Below are 12,441 nucleotides of genomic sequence, written 5' to 3'. Positions count from 1 at the left end.
AAACAGATGCCCAGGATTTTCTTCACAACATCACTTATAAAATGTAGCATTTTTATCAATACCACAACGGGCTAAACAATACTCCCAGTTGTCAAAGGTAATCTGGCACCTGATTATTGTCCCTTTTCTGATGTGTATACACCCCACACATTCCAATGGGTGTATGTGTGTTGTACACATATACAGTGGTACCTCGGGTTAAGTACTTAATTCGTTCCGGAGGTTCGTTCTTAACCTGAAACTGTTCCTAACCTGAAGCACCACTTTAGCTAATGGGGCCTCCTGCTGCCGCTGCGCCACCGGAGCCTGATTTCTATTCTCATCCTGAAGCAAAGTTCTTAACCTGAGGTACTATTTCTGGGTTAGCGGAGTCTGTAACCTGAAGTGTATTACAACTGTAATCCCAAAAGGCACGAGGCCAGGACATCATACAGTGGTACCTCGGGTTACAAACACTTCGGGTTACAAACGCTTTGGGTTACAAACTCCGCTAACCCAGAAGTAGTACCTCGGGTTAAGAACTTTACCTCAGGATGAGAACAGAAATCGCACGCTGGCGGTGCGGCAGCAGCGGGAGGCCCCATTAGAGAAAGCGCGCCTCAGGTTAAGAATGGTTTCGGGTTAAGAACGGATCTCCGGAAAGAATTAAGTTAGTAACCTGAGGTACCACTGTATATTCTTTGTAAATATTTTATTAGTTTAAAAAGGGCTGGTGTGATACCTACTATAAACGCTCCGTTTCTCCATGTTTAATAGGTCATATTCACTTAAAACATTCAGCCCTGAGGCTAGCGGTTGTGCTCCTGGATTTCCAACATCATTCTTTGGCTTCTTTTCATCTTCTCTTTCCCACCCTCCCAATGCTTTCCTACCCCTCCAAAAAAAAAAAATCCCTTTTAAAACTTGAGTCTGGAAATGGGGGGATGAATGGGTTGACCTGTGAGGATGTATAGTCTAGAATCAAGGATGATCCTTTGATGCTTATCTTTGTTGTCATTCCTCAGTCCCAAGTATGTAAGGCTGGGAGATAAACCATGATAAAACAGCGATATCACCAAGGAAATAGAACTGTCATCGCCCAGTGATACGTGCAGTGCTTTGCATGCAAAGGTACCCCCAGGTCTAGACTCTGTCATTTCCAGGGCTGGGCTGGGAGACCCCAACTCAGACCACTGAGCCATTGCTGTTCAGTATGACAATACTTTTTGTTTCCTCCTTTAACTTTTGTGCATCGTTGGCTATCTCAGAAATACCAAACAATGTGCTGGAAGTGTAAAGACATTTCACTTACTTGGCTGGTTTGAGGAAGGAACTGGAAGTTCCCTGTTATTGTTTTTAAAATATCAAACTACGGCTACAATTACCGTATTTTTTGCTCTATAAGACTCACTTTTTCCCTCCTAAAAAGTAAGGGGAAATGTGTGTGCGTCTTATGGAGTGAATGCAGGCTGCACAGCTATCACAGAAGCCAGAACAGCAAGAGGGATTGCTGCTTTCACTGCGTAGTGATCCCTCTCGCTGTTCTGGCTTCTGAGATTCAGAATATTTTTTTCTTGTTTTCCTCCTCCAAAAACTAGGTGCGTCTTGTGGTCTGGTGCGTCTTATAGAGCGAAAAATACGGTAAATGCTGACTTCCTGTGTGTTGGCTTGGAGGGGTTGCCTCTGTCTATGCTATAGCAGGTTGAAAGGAAAGATTTGAAAGGAATGGAGGTGTTATTTCCACATTAACCAGACCAAATTATTTGTAATCTCTCTACCCCAAGCCTTGCCTGTGTGGGAGAACAGAGCAAATAAGAGAAAAGAGATCAGCTTATTCTCATACTTAAAAAATAGGCAAAGGTAAAGGGACCCCTGACCATTAGGTCCAGTCGTGACCGACTCTGGGGTTGCGGTGTTCATCTCGCTTTATTGGCCGAGGGAGCTGGTGTACATCTTCCAGGTCATATGGCCAGCATGACTAAGCTGCTTCTGGCGAACCAGAGCAGCGCACGGAAACGCCGTTTACCTTCCCGCCGGAGCGCTACCTATTTATCTACTTGCACTTTGATGCGCTTTCGAATTGTTAGGTTGGCAGGAGCAGGGACCAAGCAATGGGAGCTCACCCCGTGGCGGGGATTCAAACCGCCAACGTTCTGATCGGCAAGTCCTAGGCTCTGTGGTTTAACCCACAGCGCCACCCGCATCCCTGTACTTAAAAAATAATAATGTGTTAATGTGTAATTTCCCACTTTTTCTAACTTGTGATCAAAGGCAACCTGCCAGCTAGGTAGGTGGGTTTATAAACTTTTGTTTTTTACGGCTTCCCTGGAACACAAAATGTTGAGGAAACGTCAAGCAGCAGAGCATTGCCGTCTTGGGTTTGTTGAGTTACAAGTTGTGCAGGCTTGCTCCATCAGCATTAAACCATCACAATAATATGGAAGGGTTTGGCTGGGGCTGGTGGAAATTGTAGTCCAAAACACCTGGAGAGCACCAGGTTGTTGAAGGCTTATACAGAATAACACAATATTCCTGGTTTGGATGGAAGCATTTGGTTCGGCAATTGACGGATAACAACCGACCAACAATAAATAGGTAATGTTACTGGAACATCGAGTGCTTTTGCAATGCTTTATCATGAAGTAGGTGTAATGTCAGAAGACAATCTAACAAACGTTTAGGAGGGGAAATAGAGGGACACAGGAAATTGTCTTGGCCCAGATTCAATCATCTGGTCCATTTCAAAGCGAGGACAAGAAGTCCGGTTATCTAATTGCATATCTGATGTTCTCATGACGATATCGCTCCTTACAAATAGCTCTCCTTACGTAAATAATTCATGGCAATGAACTTTGTGTTGCAGAGCAGTAGGAAAGATTCTGAATGTTCAAACACACCCACAAAACCACACACAATCTGTAAAAGATCAGACATCAAGAGAGAGACTGAGACACAGGCACATTGGTACCTCAGGTTAAGTACTTAATTCGTTCCGGAGGTCCGTTCTTAACCTGAAACTGTTCTTAATCTGAAGCACCACTTTAGCTAATGGGGCCTCCTGCTGCTGCTGCGCCACCGGAGCCTGATTTCTGTTCTTATCCTGAAGCAAAGTTCTTAACCTGAAGCACTATTTCTGGATTAGCGGAGTCTGTAACCTGAAGCGTATGTAACCTGAAGCGTATGTAACCCGAGGTACCACTGTATATGCGGAATAGATTTTAGATAGCCAAATAGTATGAAATCCCTATTGAAAAGTACCGGGTGGATGAAAGGAGTCTTGTGGCTTTTTGTGTAAGGATATCTCCTTTTCTTTTTATTTTGTTCCCAGTATTGCCCTGTATAAATTGTGTACCTTAAGTCCCTAACCAAGGATGTCTTCAGAGTTCATTGCGACCGCGGCTGGGATTTGCATGTTCATTGAAATATTTTGTGGGTCTATACAGGCAATACTCGTTTTATGTTCTAGACTCCTGTGCAGGTTGAGGGAGTGTGCATATGCCCGCCCTGCCCTTTGGGGGCCAATTCTGCCTTTGGTGCTGTGCGCACATGTGCATTTATGCGTCATTCAGATGGGCCTAAATCAGTTGTTGCTTGTAGTTGCTTATGTGTTTCCTTTTTCTCTCTCAGCTGATTACACTGATTTCTAGGGACTGGGATGCATATGGAATTGCTCCTTCTTGACCCCTGCAGGGTCCTTTGCGCTTTGTAGTAATTGGTAGTTCATTAAAAGGACTGTTTGAGCACCAATGATGCTGCACTTTCCAGGGGGAAAGGGAAGTTGATAACGGTTCCCATTTAATTTCATATAATGCAGTCACAGGCTTTATTAGCAGAGAGTGAGGAGTGAAAAGAAATGTGCTGTCTTGACCTCTTCTAACTTGTAAGATACCGTTTTAACATTGTACCTGCTAAGGACAAAATAGTTGGATTTATTTTTTTTAAGCAAGAAGAATTTGCTTTGAACTGAAAGCCTCCAGTCATGGTGTTTGCAGCCATTTCATAAAAGTTTCTGAGCAGAAGAGCATGTTAATGAAGTCCTGGCTCATTTGTTTTAAAAGAGAAAATGTAACTAGAAAAAGGGACTTTAGATTAGCTCTGAATATGTGAGTGGTAACCCGGTTTTAATCACTGGATGGTCTTGAATAGCAATGACTCATTGCTAGCCTTTCCAAAGGCAAGGCAATGTTTTGCCTAATGTTTGCTGACATTCCCTCCAGGTTAGGATTAGGGCTGTTCCAGAAGTTGTGGGTTACCTGGTAGAGCAGGTAACCCACTGATTCTGCTTTGAGATATTGCTTCAGCGTGCTCACCTGTTATGGAAGGACCTGCAGTTTTAAGTGGGGTTAAACCTCTAAGACAAGGTTCTAATCAGTTGTATTTCTTGTACCAGCAAGTTCAGCTGTTGCATCTTTTGCTAAGGTGTTGTTTTATTGATTGATGCTGGACTTGAGATAGCATATCATCTGTATGTGGATGAAACCCAGCTCTACCTCTCTTTTAAATCAGAACCAGTGAAGGCGGTAAAGGTCCTGTGTGAGTGTCTAAAGGCGGTTGGAGGATGGATGACAGCTAACAGATTTGTGTTGAATCTGGACTAAATACTGATTTGTGGGGGCAGGGGGTGGGCAGGTGTGGAGGACTCCCTGGTCCTGAATGGGGTAACTGTGCCCCTGAAGGACCAGGGGTACAGCCTGGGAGTCATTTTGGACTCACAGCTGTCCATGGAGGTGCAGGTCAATTCTGTGTCCAGGGCAGCTGTCCATCAGCTCCATCTGGTACGCAGCCTGAGACCCTACCTGCCCGTACACTGTCTCGCCAGAGTGGCGCATGCTCCAGTTAACTCCTGCTTGGACTACTGCAATATGCTCTACGTGGAGCTACCTTTGAAGGTGACCCAGAAACTACAACTAATCCAGAATGCGGCAGCTCGACTGGTGACTGTGAGTGGCCGCCGAGACCATACAACACCAGTCCTGAAAGACCTACATTGGCTCCCAGTACGTTTCTGAGCACCATTCAAAGTGTTGGCACCATAGGCGCCGACTCCATGGGGCTTGAGGGGGCCCGAGCCCCCTCAAAAATTCGTTTGGGGGGGCTCCGCCCCCCCAATAATCTCCGGCGCCCCTCCAGCAGAGCGCCATCGCCGCCCCTCCCCCAGCCCAAAATGCACAGGGGGGGCGGGCTGCATGCCTCTTGCCCTCCCTCCCGAGCAAAAGCTCCACCCAATTTCCTTTGGAGCTGATTAATAGGCGCAGCACGCTCTCCCCTATTCGCTCACGAGGAGGCGGCGCCACTTTATTTGCATATTCATGAGCTTATTTATTATTCATGAGCTTTCCCGGGCCCCCCCAATATTTTTTATAAGTCCGCGTCGCTGGTTGGCACTGACCTTTAAAGCCCTAAACGGCCTCAGCCCAATACACCTGAAGGACCATCTCCACCCCCATCATTCAGCCAGGACACTGAGGTCCAGCTCCAAGGGCCTTCTGGTGGTTCCCTCACTGCAAGAAGTGAGGTTACAGGGAACCAGGCAGAGGGCCTTCTCAGTAGTGGCACCCGCCCTGTGGAACGCCCTTCCATCAGATGTCAAGGAAATAAACAACTACCTGAGTTTTAGAAGACATCTGAAGGCAGCCCTGTTTAGGGAAGTTTATAATGTTTGATTGTGTTTTTAATATTCTGTTGGGAGCCGCCCAGAGTGGCTGGGGAAAGCCAGCCAGATGGGTGGGGTATAAATAATAAATTATTATGATTATGATTATTACTGACCAGCCTCCTCACTATGGCAGTAAGTTCTTGCTGGGTGACAGTATGGTGTACAGGGAAATGAAATGTAAAAAATCTCCTCAGAATATGATGGCTTATCCCTCACCACAGAGAAACACTGGCCATGTCCCAAGTTTAACAAAACATAAGACCTAGTGGAGCAAAGTCTGTGGTTTGGTAAAGTCCCTTCCATTTTGAAACTTATTTGCAATAAAAAACTAGTGAAAGAGTCACCATGCAGTTATTTCCCCCATTGGTGGCATCCTGGTCAAATTGTCTTCTGCTTTAGTCCTCATGTGACAAAACCCCAGTGATAGAAAACAAGCTTGTGACAACTCGTCCATCTCTAGAAACAGTTATCATTCAAGCAGCCAGCTGTGTCTGCCCACCTCAATGATTTCAGCCAATGTAGGGAGCGTGTCGTGTGAGAGTCAAGTGCCATGTCTTTTTCATCTAGCAGCTACCCAATATTGACATGGATTCAGCAGCTGTGAGTAGATTTAACTGAGTCTTCCCTCTCCTTCCATAAGCTAACAGATCTCTTTTTCTCAACGATTAGTCTTCAGTTTGATGCCAACTAAAAATCAAGTTGAATTGCTGTTGTGATGAGATGTCGCTGTGTACTCGCTGGGTGGCCTTAAGCTAGCTGCTAACTCCCCACCCCAGCAGGATTATTGAGATAACGCCTATGAACTTCTTCAAACATTTGAAATGTGCTGCATAAATGCCAAGCGGCAGTAGAAGACGGTGCAAAACTGAGCCACAGTTGTCATCCAACATTTTATTTTCTGCTATAATTGTTTGCTTTTTCAAATTAATAACCTGCATTTAAGCTACCAAATACCAGTTCTGTCGTTTTCAGCTAAAATCCGCAAGCCATTTACTTCAGTGCAGAGCTCTTTGTGTCTGTTGAAGAGCCCTTAAACGAACTGCGCTGGCTTTGCCGCCACCTCCTGTGCTGCAGTTGATGCAGTGATTGACAGAGGTTTTTATGAATGTATACTCTTTCTCTCCTGCCAGTGGTCTCTCACGCACGCACAAATACAAATGCCGTCTGAATTTGTCACATTAAAATGTTGGAAAGCGGCGTTGTTTACTCATGCCAGATGCTTGGCAAATCTGAGCTAGCTGAGAGCTGGCAGAGCCTCGCTGTCATAAGTCCATTACAGGGCAGGCGTTTGCTTTTCGAAGGACTGAATAAAGGCATAGGAATGGCACAAGATCAGTCGTCCTTTTCTGCTTATCAACTCATGGTACGTAAGAAAGATCCCAAGTCACTTGTTCAGTCTACAGCAGGCATCCTCAGACACAGAACCCACTTTTATTTTTTTATTATTCAATTTTACACTATACATTTGAATTCAAACATTAATCATAATCGTCAACATTTAAGATTCCCTGACTTCCCTCCACCCCTCCATGGTTTCCATTATCAAACTTTTTTTACTGCATCATATATTTTCTCCGTTTTTCTTAAAATAGTCCATTTTTACCTTAGTTTTTAATACAAGTGTTACTCAAATCCTGCCAAAGTTTTTAGTTGTTTACAGTGTTCTCTGAAGTAAATTGTATTTTTTTCCCATTCCTTATTAAAGTTTCTATCTTCCTGGTTTCTGATTTCCCTGACCAATTTCGCCGTTTCGGCGTAGTCCATCATCTTCATCAACCATTCGTCTCTGATCTTGACTTTATCTTCTTTCCATCTCTGGGCCAGTAGTATCCACACTGCTGTCATCGCATACATGAATAATCGTTTCTGTTCCTTTGGTATCTCTGCATCTAAAATTCCTACTAAAAAAGCTTCGGGTTTTTCCACAAATGTTATTTTAAACATTTTTTCCAACTCATTATATATCATTTCCCAGAATGCTTTTGCCATCTTGCACACCCACCACATATGATAGAACGCACCTTCCTTCTCCTTATACTTCCAACATACATTTGAAGCAGTTCTATACATTTTTGCTAATTTTGTGGGTGTTAAATACCAACGATACATCATTTTCATATAGTTCTCCTTCAACACATGGCATGCTGTAAATTTTCAGTCCTCCCTCCATAACTTTTCCCAAGATGACACAGAACCCACTTTTAATCGAAACACTCTTTTGGATACCCAGTTCTTAACTTTTTACCATATATTTGCATAGCGGTTGTGCTCCTGTTGTGACCCATTGTGGATCTGGCCACAGCCCACTACTGGGCCCCAACCCACCAGTTGAAGACCGGTGGTCTAAAGCAGTGTTGGAGAACCTGTGTGCCTCCAGATGGACTAGACCTCCCATCATTCCTGACTATCTGCCAGGCTGATAGAGCTGTTGGGGATTGAAGCCCACCCACATCCAGAAAGTCACAGGTTCCCCACCCCTGATCTAGGGAGTTTAAAGTAAATATGAAAAGAGAAAGGAAAGAAGAAGAAGAAGAAGAAGAGGAAAGGTAAATGTAAAGGATGCCTGGACGGTTAAGTCCAGTCAAAGGTGGCTATGGGGTTGTGGTGCTAATCTCGCTTTCAGGCTGAGGGAGCCGGCGTTTGTCCACAGACAGCTTTCCGGGTCATGTAGCCAGCAGGACTAAACAGCTTCTGGTGCAACAGGACACCGTGACAAAAACCAAAGTGCACGGAAATGCTGTTTACCTTCCCACCACTGCGGTACCTATTTATCTACTTGCACTGGCATGCTTTCGAACTGCTAGGTTGGCAGGAGCTGGGATTCAAACCGCCAATGTTCTGATTGGGAAACCCAAGAGGCTCAGTGGTTTAGACCACAGCTCCACCCATGTCCCAGATAAACAAACACACAATCACTGATAGGTCCACCTGCCATTGTGAGACTCAAAGCAATGAAGGTGATGCCTCCCCAGGTGTTGCCATTGGCTGTGGGTTTCTTGTGATGTCACAAAAGCACTTGGCAACTGAGTGGATATAAAGGCAGGCCAAAGGGAAAGCCCTTTTCTGTTTCCAGCAGGACACACCTGGCAATGGATGTGACATTCAGCACTGCCCAGGTTTCTTCCACTTGGAGGAGGCAAAGCGGTGATTGGAAGGAGACAATCCTCTGGCAGTGGGATGCTAGGGAGTGATAATAAGGCAAGTTTGCTTGCTTGAAGGCTGCTGGTATCTGTGGTTGGAAGCTGGAGGACGTCTCGTGATGAACCTAACAGTAGCTTCTGGCACAATGGGACACCATGACAGAAGCCAGAGTGCACAGAAATGCTGTTTACCTTCCTACCACAGCGGTACCTATTTATCTACTTGCACTGGTGTGCTTTTGAACTGCTAGGTTGGCAGGAGCTGGGACAGAGCAACGGGAGCTCACTCTGTTGCAGGGATTCGAACCGCCTACCTTCCGATCGGAAGCCCAAGAGGCTCAGGGGTTTAGACCACAGCGCCATCCGCCTCCCTATGAAAAGAGTAAACATACAGGATATGCAACAAGCCCCCAATATTGCAATATTTATTTATTTATTTTCTTTCTTTTGTAATTGATAAAATAATAGAAACTACTTAGCACTGTGCAGCTAAGCACCACAGACAGACCTTTTCCTCCTTATAATAACCCTGTGAAATAGGTATACCTTCTCCCCGTATTTCGGATGTCACAGAGGGTGGTTTGAAACTGAACCTTACATACCCTCCAACATTTCTCTGATGAAAATTAGGACGTTCTATTCCATTATTAATTATTATTATTATTATTATTATTATTATTATTATTATTATTATTATTATTATTCCCCACCCATCTCACTGGACCCCAGCCACTCTTTGCTGCTTCCAACATATATTAAAACATTAAACATTAAAAAAAATCCCTATATATGGCTGCCTTCAGATGTCTTCTGAAGGTTGTATAGTTACTTATCTCTTTGGCTCGGGGTTGCATAACTCCATTACCCCCTCCCCCCAATATTTCTCTGGTGAAAATAAGGATGTCCTAAGGAAAAGCAGGACATGCTGGGATCAAATCAGAAACTGTGACGGCTTCTGTAAATCTGGTGCTTTTGCTGGAAAACAGGGACACTTGGAGAGTCTGAACTTACCGTAAGTTCCTGATTTGTGGCCTAGGCCTCTAAGCAGTGGACTGTACCTAGTAATGTTAGAGGCATATCAGTGAATATGCAACACGACTGGAGTCCTCATTTCTCCAAAATGAAGCAGATAAGCATGTGCTCCCGCTTTTTATCTGAAGTCAACGATTCACAATGCATTGCATCGTATCAGCATGTAATCCTGTCAGCTGCACTTGGATTTAAAGGGGAAGGACATAAAATTAAACAAGGTCATAGTGCCTATGGGACGATGTCAGAGTATTTGGAAGATAGTAGCAATTTTTTAAAAGGGACGTGGGTGGCACTGTGGGTTAAACCACAGAGCCTAGGACTTGCCGATCAGAAGGTTGGCAGTTCGAATCCCCGCGATGGGGTGAGCTCCCATTGCTCGGTCCCTGCTCCTGCCAACCTAGCAGTTCAAAAACACGTCAAAGCGCAAGTAGATAAATAGGTACCGCTCCAGCGGGAAGGTAAACGGCATTTCCGTGCACTGCTCTGGTTCAGCAGAAGCGGCTTAGTCATGCTGGCCACATGACCCAGAAGCTGTACGCCGGCTCCCTCAGCCAATAAAGCGAGATGAGCACCGCAACCCCAGAGTCGGTCACGACTGGACCTAATGGTCAGGGGTCCCTTTACCTTTACTAGCAATTTTTTAAAAAAATTAAAATTGTGACAAAACTTCCTAATCTCTCACTCCTCTACCTTCACACCAAACCTTCAGCAATTGGACTGTATGTAGAATTACTGAGGCCATCATTCTTTTATTTTAGCAATCTGTCCAAACTACTCTGCAAAACACCGCCAACTTCCTTTCTTCTTTGGGTCCATCATCTGTCTGTGACGATAATAGATTTCCGAGAATAGTGCATGCAAACATCAAAGTATTACAAAAGCAAAGTACAGTTTAAGCCAAAGGCAGTTGGAAAATGTGTTGCCTACCTGCTCAGGCACAAATCGCAATAGCGAGAATTGCCCCCCTTTCAGCTCTACGGAGCACAATGGCTGGTTAGTCCTGACTTGCCATAGGCTCTTTATTGCATAAACATTAGCGTGCTAATAGCCAGTGGTAGCTCATCAGAAATGACAGCCTTGCCTCTGGAGAAGAGAAGCAACAGAAACAAGCCTGAGGACCACTGCTGCTGTTAAGAGGTGCATCAAGGCAAACGCTCTTGCCGCATTTCATTCTCGTTATGTCACTCACTGCCCTGCCATGAATCTATGCATGCTTTTTATAAGGCTATATGGGGTCGTTTTAAAGGGATCAGATCCCACAAACACATGTGTTAATCTTTTAAATGTGCAATAGCATCTGTGCATCCATATATACCCTAATAAATTTAATAGTGTCTCCGAAAGTTTGGGGTCCGGGGGGCAAGATGAGCCAAACGAATGACATGGCCAGGATCAGAAATCATGAAGCAATGAAGTTTTAGCTTTGATGGAAAGAAATGATCTGGGGTAAAGGTGCGGGTCCTGGATCTGCAAAGGGTGCATAAAACTTATTTGGTTTTTACGTTGCCCCTTTAAACTAAAGCTAAGGCCTGCAATGAGCTTGAGATGAATGCTAAGCTTACATTTTATAGCTGACATTTCTATTGGCACATGTGAAACTTGTGGGATGCAAAGCTGTCAGTCAAGTCCAACATTCCAAGAGGACCAACTGCCTCTATGTGGCAGGCAGTTTGGTCAGTTGCTCGGTTGGTCAGTTGCTGCTAGGAGTGTTAACTGGTAACTTCTCGGATGCAGTCTTCTCATGACTCACTACTATCTAGTATATAGTTTATCTGTTATGTAACCTAAGCCTGCCTTCAGAAACAACTCTGTAAACCTGAATGAATCTGATAGTAAAGTAAAAAGGTAAAGGGACCCCTGACCGTTAGGTCCAGTCATGGACGACTTTGGGGTTGCTGCGCTCATCTCGCTTTATTGGCCGAGGGAGCTGGCGTACAGCTTCCGGGTCATGTGACCAGTGTGACTAAGCCGCTTCTGGCAAACCAGAGCAGCGCACGGAAACGATAGTAAAGTAGTTTATGTTAACATGATTCAGGTTCATGTGTGTTTTCTTTAAGAGGGACAGAAAGAGATTATCAGCCAGGAAGGTATAATTATTGATAGGACTCAAACGAGTTAGCAACCGGCTTGTCGTTGCATAAACTCAAACGGGATCGTTTAAACTCTGCTAAATTATATAAACGTTCCCACAAAACTTCTGTCAGGGTGGTATCCTCCTCCTCTCTAACAATGGGATTTAATCTGGGTTTCTGGTTGTTCTTTGGTTGTTGTCCACTGCGGCCCCTCAATGCTTTCCTGCTAGAGGAGAGCTAGGAACTGAGTTTCTGTAGGCTTGTCACCACTAGGAATCAGCTCCTTGGCCAGGCATGTGCAGAGTGGACGGGGGACAGTTATGTACACAGGCCACAGGCCTTGGAGGGATAAATTGGTCAGGGGCCCCCACCAGGGACTGGCTGCTTTTTTGTTTGAGTTTATAGGTTAAAGGTAAAGGACCCCTGGACAGTTAAGTCCAGTCAAAGGCGACTATGGGGTTGCAGCGCTCATCTCGCTTTCAGGCCGAGGGAGCCGGTGTTTGTCCGCAGACAGCAATGGGACACCGTGATGGAAGCCAGAGCGCACGGAAACATCATTTAC

At 44.9% G+C, this 12,441-nt stretch overlaps 1 protein-coding gene across 4 annotated transcripts in view; it reads left to right on the top strand.

Moving 5' to 3' along the window:
* Positions 1–12,441, top strand: part of MARCHF3 (membrane associated ring-CH-type finger 3) — a 174,774-nt gene that overhangs the window by 79,676 nt on the left and 82,657 nt on the right. The gene's annotated exons all lie outside the window — the stretch shown is intronic.

Source organism: Podarcis raffonei, chromosome 11 (genome assembly GCF_027172205.1).
Source record: "Podarcis raffonei isolate rPodRaf1 chromosome 11, rPodRaf1.pri, whole genome shotgun sequence".
Taxonomy (NCBI): Eukaryota; Metazoa; Chordata; class Lepidosauria; order Squamata; family Lacertidae; genus Podarcis; species Podarcis raffonei.
This window is presented reverse-complemented; position numbering and strand designations above follow the sequence as displayed.